Genomic DNA, 26,143 nt, shown 5'->3' with positions numbered 1-26,143 from the left:
TAGGATACCCACATCATATCCCCAGAGAATTGCTTGTTGTTGGTGTGGGGGGAACATCCCCCCCCACAGTGGAATTGAGTGCATAACCCCAAAAGACCCCAAAAGACACACTGACCAAAACGGACTCAAGAAGATACAGGAAACTAAATAGGCCTGTCAAGAAACTGAATTAGTAACCAGAAAATTACCCAAAAAGAAATGGTTAATCCCAGATAGCTTTCTGGTGAATCCTACCAAAAATTTAAATATGAAAAACCAATTCTACAAACTTTTCTAAAACACAAAAGAGGAGGGAATACTTCCCAAGTTAATTCTATGAGGCCAATATTCCCTAATAGCAAAACCAGAAAAGAGATCACGATAAAACTACAGACCAATCTCATGAATACAGATGCAAAAAACCCCACAAAGTACTAGCAAATCAAATACAGCAGCATATAAAAATAATTATATGCCACAACCAAGTGGGACTTAGCCCTGAAATGCAAAATTGATTCAACATTAAAAAAAAAAAAATCAATGTTATATAACATATCAATAGAATAAAGGACAAAAACCACACGATCATCTCAGTAGATGCAGAAGGATCTAATAGGGTAGAAATGAAATGCACCTTCATATCAAACAGCTTTTCATGATAAAAACAGTCAAACTAGAAATAGAAGGGAATTTCTTTGATTTGATGAAAGGCATCTACAAAAAACCCACAGCTTACATCATAATTAACACTGAAAGACTGAATGCTTACACTCTAAGAGATAAGGAACAAAACAGAGATGTCTGTTCTTGCTACTTCTGTTCAGTATGTACTAGAGGGTTAAGCAAAAAAAAATGGCAGTTAAGCAAAAAATTAAAAAAAAAAAAAAGACCTCCGATTGGAAATGAATAAGTAAAACTATCTCTAATTGCAGAGGACATCATCTTGTATATAGAAAACTGTAAGGAATCCACTAAAAAACTAACGTAAGTAATAAACTAGTTTAGCTAGGCTGCCTAGTACAAGTTCAATATACAAAAACCAAATGTATTTCTAAACAACACTTACTCTAGAAAACAATCCATTACAGTATCATTAAAAAGAATCAAACACTTTGGAATAAACTTAACAAAACTGAAAAATGTACACTCTATAAAACATTGCTACAAGAAATTAAAGACCAGGGGTGCCTGGCTGGCTGGGTCAGTAGAACATGAAATTCTTGATCTTGGAGTGGCGAATTCAATCCCGATGTTGGGTGTGGAGTTTATTTAAAAAAAAAAAAAAGGTGTCATAATTCTAAAAAAATAACAAGATAAAACAATCAAAACATTGGGGCACCTGGCTGGCTCAGTTCGAACAGCATTCAACTCAATCTCAGGGTTGTGAGTTCAAGCCCCACATTCAGTGTAGAGATTACTTAAAAAAAAAAAAATTTTTTTTATTAAAAAAAAAGAAAAAAAGAAATTAAAGACCTAAAAAAAATGGAAAAACATCCCACATTCAGTGAGTTAAAGGATTTAATACTGTTAAGGTGGCAATACTCCCCAAACTCATCTATAAATTCAGTGCAATCCTTACCAAAATCCCTGATGTCTTTTCAGAAATTGAGAACCTGATCCTAAAATTCATTTTGAAAAGAGTAAATTTGGAGGACTCACACTTTCCAACTTGAAAACTTACTACAAAACTACAATAACAAAACCATGTGGTACTGAACAAGATAGAAAATGATCAGTGGAATAGAATTCAATAAAGAACTCTTACAACTCAATACAAGGACAACACAAATTGAAAGTCAACAAAGATTCTGAAGAGACAATTTTTCCAAAGATCTACAAAAACCAAATATGCACATAAAAAGATGTTCATAAACCATCAATCAAAAACAGTGCCATACCATAAAAAAACAAGTGTTTGCCATGGATGTGGACATACTGGAATTCTTAGGCACTGCTGTTGAGAATATAAATGGTTCAACTACTTTGAAGAGCACTCTGGGAGTTTCTCAAAAGATCAAATATAGTTATCATATGATGGAGCAATTCTGCTCCTAGGTATATACCCAAGAGAATTAAAAATGTATGTCTACACAAACACTTGTATGTGAATGCTCACAGCAGTATTATTTACAATAGCCAAGTGTCTGTTAGCTGATGAAAGGATAAACAAAATGTGGCATATCTATACAATGGACTATTACTTGGCAATAAAAAGCAGTGTAGTACATACATGCTTCAACATGGATAAACCTTGAAGAAAACACGTGAGGCGAGAGAAAAGTCACAAAAGATCACGTATTATTAATTCATCTGTAAGAAATGTGCAGAACACACAAACCTAGAGATAGAAACAAGATTAATAGTTGCCTGGGAATGCTTGGATTGGGGGTGAGTGGGGAGTGATTTGTGAAACAAGATTCCAAAATAGGGTAAGCATTACTAAGGGAGTCACTCTAAACACAGTCAGAAGGATATTGAGGAAATAGGGCCTGCGCTTGTCTTGTTTCAATTTTTGGAACACGATGAACTTTTGACTTTTGTCAATTGCAACTAGACCACCTCCTGGAACACATACTTCTACTTTGGACTGGAATAGAGAGAATGTTAATGCCTATTAGCCAGACAGTTAATCGTGTATTACAGTTTAGTTTAAACTCTGCTAGTATCAATCATTATTCTTCCAAAACAAGTTATGTAACCTTGTGGTTTCTGCCTATATAAGCCTGCACTCCCCATTCGTTGGAGCACACTTTGGATTTCAGTCAACTCTGTGTCCCAGATTGCAGTCCCGAAGACGCCAAAGAAACCCTTTTGGTTGCTTTACAGCCTCATCATCATCTGAGTCAACACCATTAATGAGTATGGAGATTGTTTTGGGGGGGGGGGGGTCAAGAAACTGTTCTAAAATTGATTGCAGTGATGGTTGCAAACCATGTGAATATACTGAAAATCACTGTACTCTGTAAATGGACAAACTGAATTAATGAATATGGTATATGAATTATATCTCTGAACTGTAGTTTAAAAAACCAAACGCAGCATTTCTCTGTTATTCGCACAGACGGGCACATGACCCAATGAAAGCCAATGAAATTAATTACAGACTTTTGGTAAAGCAATCATACACAAGGCATGTCCAAGTTGAAGCTGTTTGGATATATACCTGGAGATGCTGCAGCCACTCAATGAAGGGAGGTGTGTCTGAGAATGAAGTCAATGCTGAAAACAGCAGAGCTCAAAATGGAGTGTCTCAAAAGTCTTTAAAATCTTCTTTCCTTAGATTCAGATTTTAGATCCAGCCGAAGATGGAGCTACTCGAACTTCTAAATGATGTGATCCGATAAATTACCTTTTGGGGCTTAAAAAAATAATTTGCTTATGATTTGTTTCTTTAAACCTAAGGTGGACAATATTTCCTGTAACACTTTGCAACCTTAACCATAAAGATTTTACTTACAAATGAAGTCTTGAAATTTAATACATCTCAAGAGAATCTTAGTGATTGTCATTAAATCTTTGCAGTCATTACAACTATGAGCAAATGTCTCACTTGAGACATTTACCTCAACAGGCCAGCCTCCAACATTGCCCTTCAATTTACAAGCACACTTAAGATCTCAAGAATATACACACTACAACGCTGCCTCCCAACAAAGCATTTAGAATTCCTCAAAGTCCACAAGATTACTTCTTTCTTTACAAGGCTTATTACAAAGTAAATTTTAACTTGCATTTCTGGAGACAGAGTTGGTAAACTGTTGTCTCTTTATCTCAAACTGAATGTTTTCCACATCTGTTTCAGAGTATGCCTTACATAGGGGGGATGGAGCAGAAGGGTGGAGAAGGCCTCGTTACACACACACAAAATCTGGAAATTCACCTTTATAAATACCTTTTTATTTTTTTTTTAAGATTTATTATTTATTTGAGAGAGTGAGCAGGGGTGCGTGCATCAGACGGGGGAGGGCAGAGGAAGGCATGGGGCAGAGCTGGACAGAGCAGAGATGGATGCAGAGCCCTAGATGCAGAGATGGACATGGGGCTCAATCCCAGGGCCCTGAGACCTTGACCCTAGCAGAAGTCAGATGCTTAACTGACTGAGCCACCCAGGCGCTCCTATAAATACCTTTTTAAAAGCAAGATCAATTCCCTTAACATTTGCACTCCTATTTGTGCAAGACATCGATAATCTAAACAGGAAGAGATTCCTGTACATCACACAATAATGTGGAAAAACAAGGCTTTGGGGCAAATCTGCCCTAGATAAAGAATTTAACAGAGGCATTCCTGATTTCAAATTAAGTCTGCAGGTAAAAACTAGAGCTGTGTCTGGTATTTCCCTACAAAAACTGAACCTACAAAATGGTCTACAGTGAAGGGTTTAATCAACACAAAGCTGGTAAACTGACTTGGAGTTGATAAGCTTAGAGCTTAAATGAGCAAACTGAATTTCCTATTAGACATAATGTTGTCTTAGGCCATAAAATACCTTTCCTCTAACAGGACAACAGCTAAAATTTATTGACTACTTACCACTTATAGCTGACAGCTGTTCCAAGTGTGTTATATGAATAAAAATCATGTAATTTATCCCAACAATGCTATGAGGTAGGTGCTCTGTCATCCCCATTTTACAGATGAGAAAACTGAGGCAAAAGGTTAAATAATTTTCCCAAGGCTGTATAGTTAATAAATGGTAGAGCCAAGATTTGAAGCTCAGCAATCGACTGCAAGGCCATGGTCTTAATCACTACAGAGTATTTCCTGACACAACTTGGTGTTTACAGAATGAAAGATCACTTTGGCTTTCCAGGTTGGTATCTCACAGAATGGTTCTAGGGTTGTGCTCTGCGCTGCCTTACCTCAACCCCTAGCCAGAAATAATAAAAACAAATTAAAAAAATCAAGAAACAGAGCAATCTTAAGTAGACCTCTGCCTGAGTAACTTGAACCAGTCACCTCACCATAATCTACTCTCCCTTATCTTTCTAAGATTAACAACTGAATTCTCTACGCTTTGTCAACCATACTATTTCTCCTCAAGCTTTGTCATCAAATTCATTGTGTCCTACCATTTAATGTTTAACCAATGCTGATTCATTTAACTAATTTTATTCCCTAACAGATAAATTAAAGTAGGTTACTTGGAGATAAGATACTTACTTGTAAGTACAATCTTACTCTTTTATTATGGTTTATGTTCCCATTTCCCCTCCGAACATGTGTTCCCCCTTCACACAGTGTTTACTTCTTTGGTCCTAGGAAGAGCAAGAAACATTTTGTAATTAATAATAATTTAATATAAAGTTTATTTTTATTTATATGAAATTTAAAGTTACAATAAAAGCACATGCTGATCTGTTTACTTGATAGGACACTGCTGTGCAAAACTGTGCTCCTTTAAGGTTGCACCAAATACATACAAAGTTTACAAAATTCTTATTAGGTGTGCAAAGCAACAGAAATAGAAACTAGGTGTGGCCTAAAATACCATTCACTGTTTAAGTTAGAATTCATGTTCAGTCCTCCAGGTTCACTACTGTCCTGCCATTCTAAAACAAAAATACTTTATCTTTGCAATTTTCCTGACTGGAATAGTAAGAGAATCCGACTGTACAGTAGGGGAAAAAAGTAACTAAAACCTTATTCGTGCATGTTAACACTGAATAAAACATACGGTTTACAGCCAACCTTAAACAGAAAAATCCCCAAACAAGCTTTGCGACCCGCCTATTCAAATGAACCCCAAGTTGAATCACATCACCGGCTGTTCTCTATATTTTAAAAAAAGTAGGCTCTTTAAAGTATTACAAATAAATTGTTTTCACTGAAACGATTCCCCTTAAGGTTGCTGCTGAACTCAAGACCCTAAGGACACTTGCTTAGGGCATTCGCATCCCTCGAGAACACCTAAAATCGATATGCATTTGTGCATTTAAAAATGCCTCGAGGTAACTACTGCTGAGGAACAGAAAGCATCTGCGGAACAGAGGCGTTCGCGGGCCACTTGGAGATACAAGCCGAGCAATCCTGTTTCGGGAGGGTCAGCATAATGGAGGTGGGGAGGAAAGGAACGCTCGAGAAACAGTAAATGCAAAACAAAGATTTTTTTTTTTCACGCTGACGACAGGAAATAATTAAAAACATAAGCTTTTCTCACACCCACCGCCTAAACAACCGCCTTGTAGTTGAACAAAATGGGTACTCGCTCTCTCCACCCGCGACCTCCACCGCAAGGAGTAAGGCAATTTAAAGAAAACACCCAGAGAGGCGCCGCCCTCCGGCTCGGGCTCGACGTCCGCGGCTGGCCACTGCCAGCCCCGAGGGGCCCGCAGGGCCACGAACGGAGCGGCCGGTCGAGCTGCTCCCGGGCCGAGGCCCGCAGCCGCCTGAGCGGTCGCGACCCCGCGACTCCGTCCTCGCCTCAGAACAAAAGCGCCCGCCGCTGCGCGCCGGGCCCCAGCCCGCGGGCGCCTGGCCTTCTGGCGCCCAGCGCCCCGCCGGGGACCCGAGAGGGCGAGCGAAGGGTCGCCCGGCGCCACACTTACCGACGGGCGCACAGCCCAGCGCGGGCAAGCGGGGAGGACAGTGTGGCCTCCCCGGCCCCAGAGTTTAAGTCAGCTCGGTCCGCCTCCAGGGGCGGGTCGAGCAGCGAGGCCCCGGCTCCCCGCACAGCTTGGCCCCGCCCCGGCCGTGGGCGTTAGGAGTGAGGCCCGCGCCGCCCGGGTCCTAGTGCCACCCGTGTAAAAAAGGCTGTGGCCAGCCCGGCCTTCCAGTCCCTGGCGGCGAGATTTGCAGAGGCACGTTCACGTGTCTGATGGAGAAACCGTCTCTATCTGTGATTCTCTGCCTTTCACTTGCATCAGAATCGTCCAGGGAGCTTGTTACAAAAGGATTAAAGAGCACCACCTGCAAAATTGCCAATTCAGTGGGCTACAGTAGGGCTGAAAGTGTAGATTTCTAACAAGTTCCCAGGATAGGCTGTTGCTGCTGGTCTCAGAATCAGTGATACAGAGAATGGGGTCCGCAAACTTTCTATAAAACATGTGAAAGAAAGCGCATCAAGTGAAGCGAAGGAGATAATTTTTTTTTCAGGCCATTGGAATAGGGAAAACATCCATTAATGCACGGGAAACTTCTCAAAGAAAATAGACCTTTTTTTATATGAGGGCTTGTAGAGGAAAAAGTAAATAAGGGAATATGACTGAGTGGTTAAGAATAAGAAAGGGCAGAGGTGGTTAGTTCTTGCTATAGGGAGGGCAGGGTATTCCTTTGCCCTTGAGGTTTGGATCTTGGCTCTGCCATTCACTAGACATACAACTTTGGGAAAATCACTTAACCTGTCTCTGCTCAGTTTTCCTGCCTCTAAAAGAATTAACAGGAATGCAGGTTTCTCCTGCTAACCAAACGTAGAGAATTCCTGTGAAAACTTTCCTAAGCCAAAATGGTGTAAAGTGAAGAAGCGATTACCATTAATTTATATGGAAACATTTTTGAGCATTCCCAGACCCAAAAAACAGCTCCTTTTAGGCTTTCCTTAGGACACATCTTGCTAACAGATGCACAAAATAAATTGGGATAAAGCACAGATGCTCAGAGACATAGTTAAAAGCTACAGCAGCTCAATGCTAAGATACCCAGTGTAGTTCCCAAGGAAGGAGCTTGCCAGTGCCACTCTGGCTGCTCAGGGCACATGCAGTAAAATCAATGCTAAATGCTATTCTCACTTACCACCTTTTTTTTCATGAAAGCAAAAATCCTCTTCAGATTTCTTTGGGTTAGTGAAAACAGGTACTAATGTAGCTCTTTCATAAAAGCCAAGTGGCATTAAGGAGACCTTTCAAAGAGTGAAAAGCAAGGGATACCTATATTTACCTTATAGGATTATTGAGATCATTACATAAACTAATACATAATTTAGACCCTCTCCTGGAACATGGAGTGCAAGTGCACTTGGCTCAGAAAAGGGGTTTTCCAGAACCTACGCCACACACATCAGCTATGAGATCAACCCAAGGGAGAGGTAGTTTTATTGCCAGAAATTCTGATGCAGAACCCACTTCTATACCACCTAAGGAAGGCTTAATGCCCAGCAAGATTTAATGCCCAGGAAGCTACAACTGTATTTGGGATGAAGTTGCTGATCTCTCTGCCAGGTATCCTTGTCTGTGTTTATGCTGACTTTCTCCTTTAGATAAGTAAAGCTTGTCTGACTTCCCAAAAGTGTTTGGTCTTTCCACAAATCCTAAAGTACAACTGGCATTCATCAGTATAGCAGCCCTGAAGTATCCCCAGCAAGGAGACTTGCAAAGGGAAGACACAATCTCTAGCACTTGAAAGTATGTTTAATCCAGGGCTAGACCTTACACTGCCTTCTCTTTAAAAGTTTTTTTTTTTTTTTAAGATTTTATTTATTTATTTGAGAGAGCGAGCATGAGAGAGAGAGAGATCACGAGCAGGGAGGAGGGGTACCCTGAGATCATGACCTGAGCCGAAGGCAGATGCTTAACTGACTGAGCCACCCAGGCACCCCTACATTGCCTTCTCTTTCAGGTACTTACAACACAGTGTGCCAAAGTATCTTGTTATCCAGATGTTCAGGCTGAGGAAAGATTTCCCCAAAAAGATTAGATTGCTCTATGCTATCTTTCCTATCATAAATTACACATCCTCTCCCTATTCAAAAGCAACATTCATTCATTCAAAAGCAAAATTTCAACATTCAAAAGCAAAAATTCAAAATTAATTTGACTATAGATACTATCTCAATCTTTCAAAAGCATAATACTTAGCCTGAAGGCTTATTAACTCCTAAACTTATAAAACATGTTTTAGAAAAGTGCATGACATGGGGCACCTGGTTGGCTCAGTCGGTTAAGCATCTGGCTCAGGTCATGGTCTCAGGGTCATGAGATTGAGCCCCATGTCAGGCTCTGTGCTCAATGGGGAGTCTGCTTGAAATTCCCTTTCTCCTTCTGCCCCTCTTCCCCTGCGTGCGCACACACACACACACACACACACACACTCTCTCTCTCTCTCTCTCTCTCAAATAAATAAATAAATCTTAAAAAAAAAAAAACAAAAGAAAAGTGCATGACATCATTAGCATGTCTATAGTAAGAAATTATAGTGGGGTACAAAAGGTGACTATTATTCATTTAAGTTGTAAATTAGGTCATTGATTTTCTTTTTCTTTTCTTGAATGTCCCCTATATTCTGTTTCCCCTTCCTGTTAGTAATACTTAGCTGGGTACAGGGTCACGTAACTGGAGACTACATTCCCCAAGCCTCTCTTGCAGCTAAGTATTGCCACATTTCAGTTCTCAAAATGACATATGAGCAGAAATGTTGTATGCAACTTTTGCCTAAGGGAATGCCTTAACCCCAAATTCCTCCATCATTCTCATTTGTTTGGATTGCAATGTAGAAAAGGCAATAACCAAATTTCAACCATACAAAGGAAGATAATTCCTGAGGACAGGAATTCTTTTCCTTTTTGGGGCCATAAACCTCTTTGGTAGCTTAGTAGAACCCATAGACTCTTACTTAGAATAATGTTTGGGAATGCTTAAAAGAAAATACATAAGATTACAAAGGAAATTAATTCAATATGAAAGTTCTCAAAATTAATTATGACATGGTAATATGTATTTCTTTATTAACAAATAAGATCTAGTAGCAGATCCAGTAACACCTGATTTTTTTTAACTGATGGACTGAAATGATGTTTCAAGATCATCTGCATTAACTCTAAAAATATGAAAATATCTGTGATTTTTATGGTGACAAATTTACTGTTAATACTGTTAATACTGCTATGTTACTGTGGATTTTTTTTTTTTTTGGCCAATATTCATAATTGAAGATGTGAAAGAAGATTCAAAATGAAGTAACTATTGCTAAGATAGTCACTCAAAATAGAGTTAGAAGGATATTGAGGAAGTAAGGCCTATGCACATCTCCTATTTCAATTATCAGAACACCATGAACTTTTGACTTTTGTCAATTGCAACTGGACCACCTCCTGGGACACATCCTTCTACTTTGGACTGAAATAGAGATAACCTAATACTTGTTAGCTAAATAGCCAATCATATATTAGATAGTCAGTTGAAATTCTGCCAGCACCAATTATAATTCTTCCAAAACAAATTATGTTAACTTGTGGTTTTTGCCTTTTATAGGCCTGCAATTCCCACTCATAATTTGCAAATTCCCAATTCAAGCATTCTTTGGATTTCGATGGACTCTGTGTTTTCCAGATTGCAACATCTAAGACACCAAATAAACACTTTGGTTGCTTCACAGCCTCTTCTTGATTGATTGACAAAGGATATGAAAATAGTGAAAATAGAATTAATTGTTTTGCCATTATCAGGGAGCAAGTATTCCTTCAAAGGAGCAAGGTCCCCTTCAAGGGTCCTTCTAACTGGATTAAGAATCAAATTGACATGAGACAGATTAACTGGAGAAAATCAAATTTAACAGCATATGTATGAGGAATCCACACAGACATGGAAATTCCAGATAGGCAAAATGAGGTATTATGTGTCATTCTGAACTAAGGAGAATGGGGTAGGGGTCTGGGACTTCAGAGGAAAGGAATGTAATTCACAGGGTGATAAGAAAAGAGCAGATGTTTGGTAATTAGATGTTTGCCCTGCCATACAGATGGGTCACTCAGATAAAATTTATATTTGCTAATAACCCTTATTATTCTGGAAAGACCCTCCAATTTAGATTCTTCTATATAGTAAAGGGAGGGTCAAAAGTTTCTCCTACGCCCACAAGGTCTTGATTGCCTTCAGCTCAAAATGCCACATGCCACATGCCAAATGCCAAAGTGGGGGTGGGGGGGGTTGGGTTTGTCCCACTGTCCCAAACTCCTTCACCATCCAAATTCATGGTATTACTAAATTTTATCCATGAATGTAGTAGGCAGAATTTTGGCCCCTGTAATCTTTACCTCCTGATGTTACTCCATGGTTATGTTACTTACATACAAAAGGGATTTTACAGAGATAACTAGGATTACTAATCAGCTGACCTTAAAATAAGCAAATGAGTCTGGATTATCTGGGTGGATTCAGCCCAATGTAATCATATGAGCCTTAAAAGCAGAAGAGGAAGATGGGGGAGGAGGCCAGAGAGATGTGGCAGAGGTGGAAGTCTGAGATTGAAAGCACAAGAGAAGCTCAACTCACTGTTGCTGGCTTGAATGGAGGGGACCACAAGGAAAACATGAAAAGGAAGTAAATTCTGCCAACAGCCTGAATGGGCATGGAAGTGAACTCTGTGAGATAATAAGTAGGTGTTGTTTAAGCAGCTCAGTTTGTAGTAATTTATTATGGCAGTAATAGAGAAGTAATATAACGGACTCCAGGTTATAACCCCTACCCAAGGCAATGTTTAAGGAACAAAGTGGAAGGAAAATAGATACTGAAAGATCTATAAAGAAGAACTCTCCACCAGCCTGGAACAGCTAGATTATTTTACTGAGAGAGCAGTAAATTTCAATCTTTTAAAAGTTGATTAAAACTCTGGATGTGAAGGAGTATTACCTTATGTGAAATGAAAAATGAGAAACGAGATGAAGACCAAGCTTCAAAAAACTCTAAAGTTTAATGGCAAGAGAGAAGGGTAAGCCTTAAAGAGACAAAGGAATAGCCAGAAAGAAAGAAGGAAAACCAGGAGAATGTTGTTACACGGGCGAAGAAAGAGAATGGGCTAGGTGAGTAAAAAATGTTCCATTTGTTACATATCAAGGAAGAGTAAATAGGAAAATCTGCTTGGGATTTGACAAGAAGAGGATAACTGGAGACTTGAGCCTGGAAATAGAAAGGAACGGGAACAGCAAAAACCATCCTGAAAAACACTTAAAGGACTTTCACAACTTGATTTCAAGACTTAGTCAATAATAATACACATGGTTTGGGTACAGGGATGAACCACCAATTCCCCTTCATCCATGTATACTTCAGTACTTTTCTCCACGCCCACTCAACCAAGTATTAATAAACAGATGTCCATACAGAGAGATGTTAGTCACCATTTTATTAAATAGCATATGGTACACACTTCTCTGATTTGGCCTCCAGGTCATGGAAGTTGCTATAAGTCATTTTTAATAATTAGTTAAAATGTACCATTATCCAATTGAAATTCACTTTGTTTCCAATTTTTGCCGCTTATGAACAATCCATAAGTATTGGAAGGATTCCCAGGAGGAAGACTGTTGGGTTGAATTGTAATTTTAACATATCAGGTATTGCCAGATTATTTCCTTTTAAGGCTATAAGAATTTCCATTAACACCCAGAAAGTTATCCTTTCCTCATCATTAACAATGGCTATTTACTTCTCAATTTATGTAAAGTGATCTCCTTGTTGTGTTTATTTGAACAGTCAAAAGGATCAGGTGAGTTGAATTACCAACTGGAAAACAAAATTCAAGGCCAATTTGGGAAAACAAAAAGCAAGGAGGGTAGGAGGTGGCCATAGGGTTCAGCAGTCAAAAAGGAAAATAGCCCAGCAATTCAGATGCTAAGAGCTTTGAGTTTGGGAGATTGAATGTAAGATGCTAATAACTAATCAATTCATTCTTTGTTGAAACTACTATTCTGTTCAGATTCATGGTTAGGGAGGATACATTCTACCACGGTAGGGAACTAGTTTTTAAAGACTGAATTTTAGCCCAGTTTTGTTAGGTCAATTCATTCTCAGTGGTCGTATCCTAGGTGACATTGAATGTTGTTAGAGACACGCTCTGAGAGTTGTGTCCCCACAGCTGTTCCTCATCACACCTTCTTGCACATGACCATAGCCCCTACCTATTATCACCTTCCACTCTTCTTGACAAAACAGATCCCATCCTCTAGGTAGGTGTAAGTTACCAGTTGGGGATGGGAAATGTAAAGTAGAGTTGCATTGAGTAGTAGGCTCATTACAGGGTATGCATATGCAGTTGGCCTCCAATACATTATTAGATGCAGGAGAATACACAAAAAGGATCTCCCGATACTTACTATAAAAGTTCCCTTCCCATTATGGTTACTATAAACCCAGACCCCGTAAGACCGTTGGCCCCATCCAACTTTTGGATACATATGGCTCTAGATATTATGAATCAATCTCAATTTTGTGTTGCCAAGGGTAACTCCCCACAAAACTTGCTTTTCTTTCTTTTTTTTTTTTTTAAAGATTTTATTTATTTATTTGTCAGGGAGAGAGGGAGAGAAAGAGAGCAAGCATAAGCAGGGGGAGTGGCAGGCAGAAGGAGAAGCAGGCTCCCCACATAGCAAGGAGCCTGATGCGGGACTCAATCCCAGGACCCTGGGACCATGACCTGAACCGAAGGCAGCCACTCAACTGACTGAGCCATCCAGGCATCCCCAAAACTTGCTTTTCAATAGCCTGGTGGGTGTGGGGGCCACCCAAGCCAAAGTTTTACAACTCAACAAGAGTCTTGCCACTCAGTTTGGAATACTTCCCTGCAATTCAGGCCTCCGGTATATCTAAAACATAATCAGAGCCAACTGCATATGCATAGCCAGTAATGAGCCTACTACTCAATACAACTTTACCTTACACTTCCCACCCCCAACTAGTAACTTATACCTTCCTAGAGGATGGGATCTGTTTTGTGTCTGTATGGCCTATTACATCATCCCTAAACAATTCTCAGGCCTGTGTTCTATAGGCAAACTAGGATTATTGATCATGTCACACCCAGGGACACATTATCAAGAAGAGTTGCTTCATCCCACCCCACCCTAGCCCCTATTGCAATGATAATGTGGCTCTCATATCAGATAGGGAAACAGCAGCATTGGCCCTCTCCCTGGTGGGACTCCCAGCACTTGGAAAAGTCTTATACCATGAGATAAAACAAACTGCCTATTCAGTAGAACCTTAAATGACATGACCTAAGAGTTAGATGCTCTAAATCAAGAACTGAGTGAAGTTAGGGCAGGACTTCTGGAGAATCGGGCAACCTTTGATTACTTACTACTTCTTCATCACTTAGGTTGTAAAGAGGTTCCACACATGTGCTGTTTTAATGTAACTGACAATTCTCATAAAGTCTCATAATCAATAAGCGACATTCGAGCCGAACTGGACAAAATCAGGGTCTCTTCTGGATCGTTCCACTGGCTTGGAGAATGGGGTCATTATTTCAGGGATGCTATTTTGCTGGTGGAAATAATCGTTGGTTTGTGTTTTTCTCTCTGTTTTTTACGATGGCTGTGTCACCTCCTGCCTTCCAACATCTCCCCAGAGCCATACCATGGACCTCCTGACCAACCCCTGGGTAGACTTTGACTGCCATACCCTCACACCCTCCCTTTCCAGCATGAAGAAGTCAGAGCTGTCATCATCCTTACTCCCTAATGGCAGTTAGGGATCCTCTTCCAGGGGGAGGAATGAATAGGGAAAGGATGGAACTTTAGGTAGGGAAAGAATAAGGGCCCCAATTAGGCTCTGAGGGTATTTCAGGTATGTAGGCACTGAGACAGAACAAAAACAAAAATCAGGAAGAAAAATCAGACCACCCTGCCCTAGCCACTAGGGTTGAAATGTTTGATGATAATTACATTGTGACCACAGAAAATAGAAAATGACCACACACCAAAAAATGACCAGTCCTCAAAGAAAAAGTTAACCATCAAAGATGTTATCATAAATCCTTGCTCAACAAAAGATGTCATGGGAATTGCAAGGCTACAAGTTTCCTGGTCAGTTTTAAATAAAACAATGCCAATAAAAGCCCTCATTGGCAACCCCCGGTCAGGACCCCTCTCACTCCCAAGAGCTTTCTCTGTATCTTTGCTTAATAAAACTCTATTGCTTTGCTCACTCTCCCTTGTCCGCGAGATTCATTCTTCGACTCCATGAGAGAAGAACCTCATCGCCTGCTTCACTCTCGACCAAACAATGATAACCAATCCACAAGAATTTTTCCTCTCTTTGTTAAGGATCCATCTTTGACATTCTGTTCCCAAAATTAGCCAAACTTCAACTGACCCCTCCTGCTAAGATGCCATCCTTTTACAAGTGATACTGTTCATTTGTAGACTTCTCATACCTGGCATTCTCCAATAAACATTGTTTCTGTAAGGGCAGGAAATGATATCTTGGTCATGACATTATTGCACAAAATGGAGTTTCTTTCTCATCACAGTGGAAGCTCTTCATGACTTTACCTTGCTAATCACCAAAGCATAATGTAGAAGAGTTCTTGGACTCCTGGGATATTGTAGATATCGTATTCCTAACTTTTGGTACTGGTTGTCCCTTTATATGATCTTTAGTTGACACATGTCAGGGATCAGGAATTTCCTGTTCCTTCCAATGTCCTTCTAGCCAGACTAAGAATCAAATTGATATGAGACAGATTAACAGGAAAAAAAATCAAATTTACTTTTGTATGTACAGGGACTCTACATGGACATGGAAATTCCACAGATGGTCAGGCAAAAATGAGGTATACATGTCATTTTTAACTAAGGAAAAGGGGTTGGGGTCTGGGACTTCAGAGGGAAGAAATGCATGCAATCCATGGGAAGATGAAAAAAGTAAACGTTTGGTAAACAAATGTTTGCTGGATCACTCAGAAATAATGAGATATAGAGGACTTGGCTCAAACAGGCCCTGTCTACCATACTTAGTTCCTCTCCAAATGTGGTGCTGATTAGCTCTCTTCCTGGAGCAGGTTGCCTATCTAAATTCTTTTTAGACAATTGAGAGGGAGGTAAAGAGCTTTTCCTGAATCTATTGGGTTTTGGTTGCTTTTTAACTTGAAGTAATCTTCATGCCAAAGGATAGCCGGCCGTTGGCTCCTACACACACCTGGGTCTTTGCCCTGAGTAGACTCACTACCCTTGGGTTCCCTAATTGTCACAACTCTTTCTTTCTATTTGTATATAAAAAAATCAGGACAAACTCTAGGGGTCTTAACAACAGTATAATGGACATCAGAGACCCATTGATTATGTCCCCTTATTTGACCCCATTGCGAAAGGTCACTCCCCTAGTGTGGGTGTGATGACAGCAGTTGCCATGGTTTGGTGACTTAGCTTTATTACCTGCACTTAACCTCATGGTCCCTGACGCTGTTCAGACTTTATTCTTAACTGAAAATAGCTGCATTTTTCTGCCTCTAGATTGGCTTCCTAAAAAACTGAATAAGGGACAGGCAGGGCTAGGTAGGGAGAGATAGGTAGGGGGCCATGGGATCAGGCTCCCAAAATTCAAAATGTGGGAGATGAAAGGAAACCAGAGATAAGGGAACAAACCAGACCACCCTGCCCTAGGTGTCAGAGGTGGGGTCTTGGTTGGTCACAAGTAGCTGTTATAACAAGAATTACTGGACCCTGAAAAGGAAGTAATCCATTGAAGGTGTTATCCCGAGTTCTTACTCAATGGTGCTATCAATAGAGATGTTAAAAAGACTTAAGTTCCCTGGTTAGCTTTCTACAAAAGACCATCCCTAAAAGCCCTCAGTGGCAACCCTGTCAAGACCCCTCTTCCTCTTGAGAACTTTTTTTCTGTATCCTTGTTTAATAAACTTCTATTGCTGGGGCGCCTGGGTGGCTCAGTCATTGCGCGTCTGCCTTCGGCTCAGGTCATGATCCCGGAGTCCTGGGATCGAGCCCCGCCTCGGGCTTGCTGCTAGGCGGGAAGCCTGCTTCTCCCTCTCCCACTCCCCCTGCTTGCGTTCCCTCTCTTGTTGTGTCTCTCTCTGTCAAATAAATAAATAGAATCTTTAAAAACAAACAAACAAAAATATTTAAAAAATAAATAAATAAACTTCTATTGCTTTACTCACTCTCCTTTGTCCACGAGATTCATTCTTTGACTCCGTGAGACAAAAACCTCGATCTCCCACATCAAAATCAACTCCTCTCCCCTGTACCTATTTATCCATTGCAGGGACACTCTAGAACCCACCGCTGTTATTCCTCATTCAAAAGAAGGCAAACCTCTTAACTGTTATGGGATTATTTGGGAATTGTACCTACCTCACTCTCATTTCTTTGAAACTCCTTTAGATTATCCATATCTAAAGCCTTCTGTAGGGGTGCCTGTGTGGCTCTTGGTTAAGCATTTGACTTCAGCTCAGGTCATGATCTCAGGGTCCTGGATCGAGCCCTTCATCAGGCTCCATGCTCAGCGGGGAGTCTGTGTCTCTCTGTTTCTGCCTCTCCCCCAGCTAGTGATCTCTCACTCTAATAAATAAATAAAAATCTTTAAAATAAATAAATAAATAAGAAATCCCTTGTTGAGGACCAAATAAGAAGACTATCATGCTGGACATGCTGTTACAACCCTCTCAGATTTCCTTGGACCCAACACTCTCCAGAGGCCAGTTCTCCACAAGAGTTTGATAGCCCTTTGCTAAACAAATTTCTATATGCTGTGATACATGATTCACTTGAAATTACATGTTCTGAAGTAAATAATACTTGTTTTCTTAACTACAAATTCATCAGATAGAATATAGAAAGTGCATTTTTGCTATTAGAAGTCCCCAAGTTTCAAAATAAAAGAGCTAGGCTTAAAATATCTGAATGGTACGGTTTGTTTTTTCCTCTATGTTTTCAGTTTCAGACTGAAGTAGGCAGGATTACAAACAATACAAGGAGTACAATGACTTTGCACTACACTAACTCACCTAACTTCAAACTAACTTATCCTGCATGACTTCCCTGCATGATTCTGAATTATAGTTGGCCACAGGAGAAATAGGAGCGTGTTTTAGAAGGCTTAAGTGAAGCAGTTGTCATTTTTTTCATGCTGAAAGTCAGTATAGGGTGCCAGGTATTGTGGTAGTGAGCACATGTTGTTGCTGATGTTTTAGCTCACCTAGTAGTGAATGGTAATACCCAGTTCATAGTTCCTCACACATATACCATATCCCTTCCTTTGGCTTTTCCTAATCCTGGGACAGGTTTGTGGGTAGTCCAACGATGAAGGGCACCAGCTTCTACCACAGGTCACCCAACATCATGGTTTGTCCTTGTGGTTTCTAGTTTCTCCTTATGGAATCCAGTTCTTTCTCTTCCCTACTTCACATCCAACTCCCCTGATTGCCAGCCTGCATGACATCAGGCTCTTGACAACAGCCTTCACAACCAGCTACCATAATCATCTAAGTTCTAATGCCTACAATAAACTCTTTATTCTATTATTGATAGTGTTTCTGCTTCTCAAATCTAACACTGACTGATACAAGGATTCAGTGCCCTTATGAAATAAATATCTTTTTTTTTTTAAGATTTTATTTATTTATTTGACAGAGAGAGACACAGCCAGAGAGGGAACACAAGCAGGGGGAGTGGGAGAGGGAGAAGCAGGCATCCCGCTGAGCAGGGAGCCTGATGGGGGCTCGATCCCAGGACCCTGGATCATAACCTGAGCTGAAGGCAGACGCTTGACTACTGAGCCACCCCAGTGCCCCTGAAATAAACATCTTCTAAAGAGAAACATAAAATGATATTTGTAGCATTTATTGTTTACTATGTGCCAGACATTTTGCTAACTATGCCTTATCTTGCTTAATCTTTACCACAATAATATTCTACAGGTGAAGAAATTGAGCTCAAAGAGGTTAATAATTTTGCTGAAGGGCACACTACTCGAATATGAAAAGCCAGGCAATCAAGAGCTTTTGCTCAGGGGTGCCTGGCTGGCTCAGTCAGAAGAGCATGGGACTCTTGATCTCTGGGTCATGAGTTTGAGCCCCTCGTTGGGTGCAGAGATTACTTAAATAAATACATTATAAATCTAAAAAAAAGAGTTTTTGCTCATAACCATTGTGGCTTCCTGCCTCCTCCAAAAGCATAAATTCTGCACAGCAATAAATTCTCTACATAGAATGGTGAATTTTTACCCTATAGGCATTTTGACTTTATCCATTTTTGTTTGAAAGGGATCTAAATATGCCTTTCCCAAATACGCCACTTTGGCATAAGGATTATTTATTTTAAGATTTTATTTATTTATTTGAGAGAGCACGAGGAGGGGGAGGGGCAGAGAGAGAGGGAGAAGCAGGCTCCCAGCTGAGCAGGGAGCCCCATGTGGGGCTCCATCTCAGGACCCCAGGACCATGACCGGAGCCAAAGGCAGATGCCTAACCAACTGAGCCACCTAGGCACCCCAGGCATAAGGATTATTTTTGTGCTGAAGACATTAAGAATCACACCCCCACCCCCAACCACCACCAGAGAGACAAGAGTGACTTTCATTGTCCAAGCCAAGGAACCATCCCCAGGATGAGTTTGCATAAACAAAATCTTATTAAAATAGCCCTTATCTTCCATTAGTTGCACTTTCCCACCATGTATTGTCTTTTGAAGCCCAAACTCCCTTTCTTTTGTTAAAAGAGTATATAAGCTCTGCTTCTCTGAGTGGCACTTCTTTTCTGTGAACTCCTACACACATTAAAAAAAAAAAAAAAGAGTTCCTTTTCTCCTGTTGTTATTTAATTTGCATACGCCCAGGTATTAAACCTAATAAGGAAGAGCTTTTTTCCTTCCCATGTCTATTAAAAAAATATTTTCTGAATAAACAAACCATATGAAGAAGTTCCTTTGATTAACAACACAGTACAGAAATGTTGTCTTCTTAGTCAAAACTTGCAAGACTTTAATTCAATCACAGTTTAAAGTGTTAACCTGCACTCCTTTCAAAAAAAAAAAAGTCATCCATTATGTGAGGTAAAATTATTAGTTGTGGGAGGGAACACAAACTCTAAGTTTTTGTAAAAGTCACAAAGGCTAAACTATTGCATCACACATCCTCAAAGAAAAGAGTTAGGGCATGCTGAAACATGCTATGTTCTGTTAGTATCAATGTTTTCCTCATTATTAAAGTAATGTGCTCATTAAACAATGAGGAAAATACTGAAAAATAAAATAAAATATTAATAGCCTATTACCCAAAGATAACTATCATGAATATATTTTTTCCCTCCCATGATTTCTTTTCTATTCATAGTTTTTTTTTTTTAAATAATAGTTTTACATGTTAAAATGTAATATTTGGGGTGCCTGGTTGAATTAGTAGGTAGAGCATGGGACTTTGAGCCCTATATTGGGTATAGAGAGTACTTAAAAATAAAATCTTTAGGGTCACCTGGGTAGCTCAGTCGGTTAAGCATCTGCCTTCCACTCAGTTCATGATCCTGGGGTCCTGGGATTGAGCCCCATATCGGGCTCCCTGCTAGCAGCAGGGATTCTGTTTCTCCCTCTCCCTCTGCCCCTCCTCCCCACTCGTGCTGTCTCTCGCACTCTCTCTCTCTCTCAAATAAATAAATAAAATCTTTAAAAAATAAACAAAAAATAAATTTTTAAAAATAAAATCATTAAAATAAAATGAAATAGAATCTTCACAAACATAATTTTAATGATTGAATATTTTTCCAAGGGAAAAAAAATCAGTTTGCTAAATAATTTTTTTTAAAAGATTTATTTATTTATTTATTTATTTGAGAGAGCGAGAATGAGAGAGAGTACATGAGAGAGGGGAGGGTCAGAGGGAGAAGCAGGCTCCCCACTGAGCAGAGAGCCCGGTGTGGGACTCGATCCCGGTACTCCAGGATCATGACCTGAGCCGAAGGCAGTCATGAGCCACCCAAGCGCCCTGCTAAATCATTTCTTTAGTGAACACAGAGTTCATGGAGACATTCTATCTTCTTTGCTTTTACTACCTTTTTATCGACACAATAACATTTTTGTTATTAAGGAATGTTTAAAATACAAAAGTAATAAAAAAATGTAAAAATTAAGGGACATTTAAAATACAAAAGTAATAAAATATAAAAATAATAAAGAAATGTAAAAATTCAATTTCCTACTTGCATCCTCAGAAAGTAAAACAACTGTCCAATTTTCTTTTGTACATTCCTTCCAGAACCTTGTCTGTGAATATACAATTATATTGAAAGGCAAAATTCTCAGATAAATCTGTTTGTATATGCAAAGCTTTTTTTTGTTGTTTTTTTAATTTATTTGAGAGAGAGAGCACAAGCACGGAGGCAGAGGAGCAGAGGGAGAAGCAGACTACCTGCTGAGCAGGAAGCTCGACACAGGGCTGGATCCCAGGAACCTGGGATCATGAACCTGAGCGGAAGGCAGATGCTTAACCAACTGAGCCACCCAGGCGCCCCAGCACATACCAAGCTGTTATTGAATTGTGAAGGAACCAGCAGCTAAGTAAAGAGCTGGCTTGAGAAGCTTTTGAAGAACAGTCTTATTTATATGGTCGGAGGAGAAAGAAATGCCAAGTAAGACTGCAAAATTAGCTGTAAAAAGAGCAATAAAGGCCTATCATATCTGGGGTTAACATCTCTACCAGGTAGTAAGTAGTATCCTAACAACTTATAGGTTTACATATTAACTTCTAATCTTATAGAGTAATTGTCTTTCTGCACCTTCATCAGATATTGATTATTGTCAAATATATAGTGTCATTTCCCAAGACTATCACATTAGTGTAGGCAGAGTTAGGGGCGTCACCAGAAAAAGAAAGATGAGACATAGCTTTCTTGACATAAGAAAAGTCATTTTAGAGCCTGGCCATCTTGTGATCTCTGCTTGATCAGCACTGCTTGTCCACAGCACATTTCTTGCAGAATTTCCTGGGATATGTTGAAATGGCAGAAGAATAGACCTCAGTAGTTAATGATTTTAAGAGAACAAAAGAATGTAAGAACAAACTGCCACTATCAGGCCAGGAGATAGCCTAATCATATCAGAGACAATAAATCAGTAGTAAAACTCCCAGTGCTGGTTCAAAAGTAAAGATTGACCTTATGCACATTCTTGAGTTATCTTTGCAGGATTTAAACCCCTTTGAGCACTCAAATACCAGACCTGCTGGAGCCAGAGAATTGACGATTTTGACCCTTACTGGCCCTCATAACTTCGATCAACTAAGACCTAAACTCTATCACCTTAAGATGACTTTTGCCCCAGTTCCATGTTAAATTCCCCATTGCACAAGCCCTTTCATGAATATATATGTATCCTCAGCTTAAAACTTCCCTAGATTTGTTCATTTGGGAAATAGCCCTGGTGTTCTCCTTTACTTGTTCCAAGTAAAACCCTTCCTTTTCCTATTCTTTGTCGTGGTTGTATCTTTTTGGCTCAACACCCACCAAGAGGTAAACCTAGTTTCAGGCAACGTGAGGGCAAGCAGACTTAGTGTGTATTAAAAAAACAACTAATTATCATATTACCTCTTTCCACATTTGAGATAAATTTTCTTTAAATATATATACAAATATATATACAATATGCAAATAAATATATGTACAAAAATATACAATGTATATTTAAGGTACACACATGCACGTGCACACACACACACACACCCCCTGTCACTTCAAAATTATAAATGTATTCTCCTACAAATTTTTTTCTGACAACCTTATATCTTTATCTTTAGATTTTTAAGTCTCTCCCTCCCCAAATATTTATTATTATTATTATTATTATTATTATTATTATTTTAAGTTTCATTGATTTAAGTAATCTCTGCACCCAACGTGGGGCTCAAACTCACCACTCGCAGATCAAGAGTCACATGCTCTTCCCACTGAGCCAGCCAGGTGCCCCTCAAAATATTTATTATTTTTGATGTGATGTATGAATCTTTTTTTTTTTCATCAGAACAGAAAAACACCACTTATTGAATTGTTCATTTTTCTCCACTGATTTGAGATAAAACTTCAGATAACTATATAATATAAATATATTGTATAATATAACTACATAGTATAAATATATGTCTTTAAGGTTACACAATATAAACATATGTCCTTAACTGCTTCTGAACTTTCTTCCCTTTCAGTGGTCATGCATTTGTTTATAACTGCTTCAATATGACATTTTAATAACTTTATATTTGGATATCTAGGAGAACATGTCCCCTATGTTTATTCTTCTATTCAAAATATTTATGTGAACCTGCCCTCCAGATGTCCTTTTTTATTAATAAGTTATATTCTTTTGAATTGATAGAAGTGGAATTTTGGAGTTGTTGGGTATGTTTAATGTCAAACTGTTTCTCAAAGAAGTTGTCCCAGTTTACACTCCCAACAACAGGGCACAAAGGTTCCCATTGCTCACTTTCTCACCAATATGTGGTGTTATTAACCTTAAACTCACTCATTCTGGTGGGTATATAGACATAACCTTCTAGTTTAATCAAGAAATAATGAGTGATTCAGGGACACCTGGGTGGCTCAGTTGGTTAAGTGTCCAACTCTTGGTTTTGGCTCAGGTCATGATCTCAGGGTCGTGAGATTAAGTCCCATGTTGGGCTCTATGCTTGGAGTCTGCTGGAAATTCTCTCCTCTTCCTCCCTCTTCCTCTGCTCCCCACACCCAACCCCCGCCAACCTCCCCCACCCCCTGCCACTTGTGTTCTCTCTCTAAAATAAATAAAATCTTAAAAAAAGAGAAAAGAAAAAAAAAAAGAGAGAGAAAAGAAATTCCTTTAAAAAAAAAAAAAAGAAAGAAAGAAAGAATGAGTGATTCAGTAATTGTTGATTGGGTAAAGGCTGTGACAAGGCCGGACATATACTCTTCCCCTTTGCCTGAACCTGCTTTCTACCTCGCCAACTTCCCATTCTTTGTCTCCTGATTTTCAGCTAAGATTAGAACTATTTGTCTCCTTGAAACTAGCCAACTAGAGAGAAAAACATTTGTTGCAATAACTGACTGAGACTTCCCCTGCTTACAAAACAACCTCCACTGTAAATCACCCCAGCTTGTTTATCCCTGCCCATAAAAGTCTAAGGCAATACCATCCTACTGAGATACTCTGATCTGAATAAAATCATTCTTCTTACCTGTGTAGTTTTTGTCTTTGACCACTGCAAATGAATAGTATGTATGTCCTACCAGGAAAAGTCACACTTAACCAAGATAAAGCCATTTTTTCTTAAAAACTTTATTTTCCATACCCATTCATTATTTTGCCAGATGTAGGAAGCAAAGTATATATTTACCAGAGCCACCATAAATGATTTATCTTCCTCATAGAGCCTAACAAAGCTTGATCATGTGAGGTGCATAAGGAATTGAAAAATTGACTTTAGTACTCCTGGGAAATATTAATTACATCCTCAGGAATTCATCCAGAGTGATCATCTTATCCAGAATCATTAAAAGGTAGCTAAACTCTTTGTTTAGCTGAGTATGCTCTCTCACCTATTAGTTATTGAACTAAGAGACAGGGGTTGGGGTGTGTAATGAAGCATCTCATAAACTACACACCACTAGTTTATGAATCGGAAGATCTGAATTATAGTTCCAATCCTAGTACTTACTGGCAAGTAATTTAACCTTTAAACATTTGATTTTTTTCTTTAAAAAGTGAAGGAGTTGAACTAGGTTGCTTCTAGATCTCTTTGCATCCCCAAACTATAGCATTATACAATTAGCCCATAATTGGCAGAGCACTTTTTTTCAAGGAAACCTAGACTCCAGGCTTTACTCTTTCACATCTGTTAGGTCACTGAGTATGACTTTTCATTTCTAGGCTACTTGCTTTCTCCTTTTTTGTTCACTTTTCTTTCTTCCTTCCTTCCTTCCTTCCTTCCTTCCTCACTCCTTCCTTCTACTCTGCCTCTTTCTTTCCTCCCTCCATTCCTTCCTTCCCTTTCTTTTCTTCTCTTTTCCTTTCCTCTCCTTTCTTTCACCATCATGAGGAAATTCATTATCTCACATAATGGGAAGTCCAGATGTAGAATATTCTGTCTTTTAACCTAATACAAGAAGTACAAAAATTTTTGAGATTCTTTTGGGAAAAGGAAAACTTGATCTTCATTACCCTTAGGATGGCTTCAGTATGGCTTGGGGATTTAGGTACCTTTGGAGACTACCCTAGGGTAAACACACTAATAATGGTTACTTTTGTCCGCTAAGTTTAGAAGTAGCCATTTAAATAAAGCTGCCACCTGAGTCCTCAGTCTTCTAATCCTCTGGGATTTATTAAGTTCAGTTGTTAGGGACTCTTTTTACAAGACAAGTCTTTATGCTTAACCATCTTACTTTACTAAGATCCCACAAGAGAACTCCACTATTTCCAATCCACTGAATTAATAACAAACAAAAAAAGAGTGGAATTATTAAAAAAATATGATAGAAATTTTTGCTACCTGAAAATTAGTTTTGTGAACAAGTTAAGTTCTATCAAATTTGGATCCTCATTTACCTCTTCTCGAATCTTTTCCTATATCCAACTTGTCCTTGGTTTACATCAACCCTTACTACTCTTACCCCAATAGATAGCGCACAGTCTTTAATCCTGTTCCAATCCAGGCTTCACACTGCCAACTCACATACCTCACATATACCGTAATATGTGCTGTGGCAGAAAAAAAAATGATATAACCCTGACCTCATGGAGCTTGGAATTTTAGGGGAAGCAAAATATACAGGTATGAGGCTACTGTAAATCAGTACAAAGAGTTGTTTTGAAAATGAAAATTAATGATAAAAAATGGAAAATTCCCATCATATGCCAGGAGCTCTGAAAGATTTTAAACTGAAAGGATAGGCAGCATAAAGACAAGGGAATCTGACAAAGTATAGATTTTTACATTTGAAGAATCTTCAAATTAAAAGACAAACTAAAAACAAAAATTTAAATAACATGGCAAAAGCTTAATAACTTTAATATAAAAAACCGAGTATTAGAAAGTTTTTAGGCTCCTCAAAGAAGGATTCACAGTTCTATAGCCATGATAACAAGCAACCCTGTTAATCGATTTGCTTTTGTGAAAATGCCTTTGAAAGCCAATCAAAGACAGCCCAATACTCCTGAAAGCCAGCTAGTTAGCAAGGTGTTGGGGAGGAAAAATTTTTCTCTATCCTTCAAGATTCATCTGGCTGGTCTAGGAATTAAATTAACACGAGACAGATTAACAGAATTAAAAAGAAAAAAAAAAGCTTAATTAGGTGCACATGGAGGCCCAATGGTAAAATTGAGACCCAAAGAAATGAATAAGACAGGCAGTTTTTATATGCTTTAGACACAGAAACAGAAATCTGTGAGGAATTGATAGGACAAAGAAAACTGTGACGTTTAATTAATAAGGAATTCTAAAGAGAATTTGGGCTGAGATAGTAAATTAGTAGAAGTAACAAGGTTTGT

At 39.1% G+C, this 26,143-nt stretch overlaps 1 protein-coding gene and 1 long non-coding RNA gene across 21 annotated transcripts in view; both read right to left on the bottom strand.

The window, feature by feature from the left end:
- LOC115939002 (retroelement silencing factor 1) overlaps positions 1 to 6,787 on the bottom strand; it is a 44,223-nt gene extending 37,436 nt beyond the window's left edge. For 6 of the 20 annotated variants that reach the window (XM_081821429.1, XM_081821434.1, XM_081821427.1 and 3 more), the window contains exons 1-3: positions 6,528 to 6,786; positions 5,143 to 5,237; positions 3,143 to 3,337 (exon numbers count right to left, since the gene is read on the bottom strand). The gene's annotated coding sequence lies outside the window, so the exon portion shown is untranslated. The other 14 variants (XM_081821435.1, XM_081821442.1, XM_081821439.1 and 11 more) reach the window with 6 other exon arrangements.
- Positions 6,788 to 16,779: 9,992 nt separating this feature from the next.
- Positions 16,780 to 26,143, bottom strand: part of LOC115939891 (uncharacterized) — a 168,544-nt gene continuing 159,180 nt past the window's right edge. Inside the window, exon 6 of the long non-coding RNA XR_014145650.1 lies at positions 16,780 to 17,206. This is a non-coding gene — a long non-coding RNA (uncharacterized LOC115939891). The remainder of the gene's footprint in view (positions 17,207 to 26,143) is intronic.

The sequence above is a fragment of the Leptonychotes weddellii genome, chromosome 5, assembly GCF_054177405.1.
Source record: "Leptonychotes weddellii isolate Sample4059 chromosome 5, ASM5417740v2, whole genome shotgun sequence".
NCBI classification, from domain to species: domain Eukaryota; kingdom Metazoa; phylum Chordata; class Mammalia; order Carnivora; family Phocidae; genus Leptonychotes; species Leptonychotes weddellii.
The sequence above is the reverse complement of the archived record's forward strand: the minus strand, read 5'-3'. Positions and strand labels throughout refer to the sequence as shown.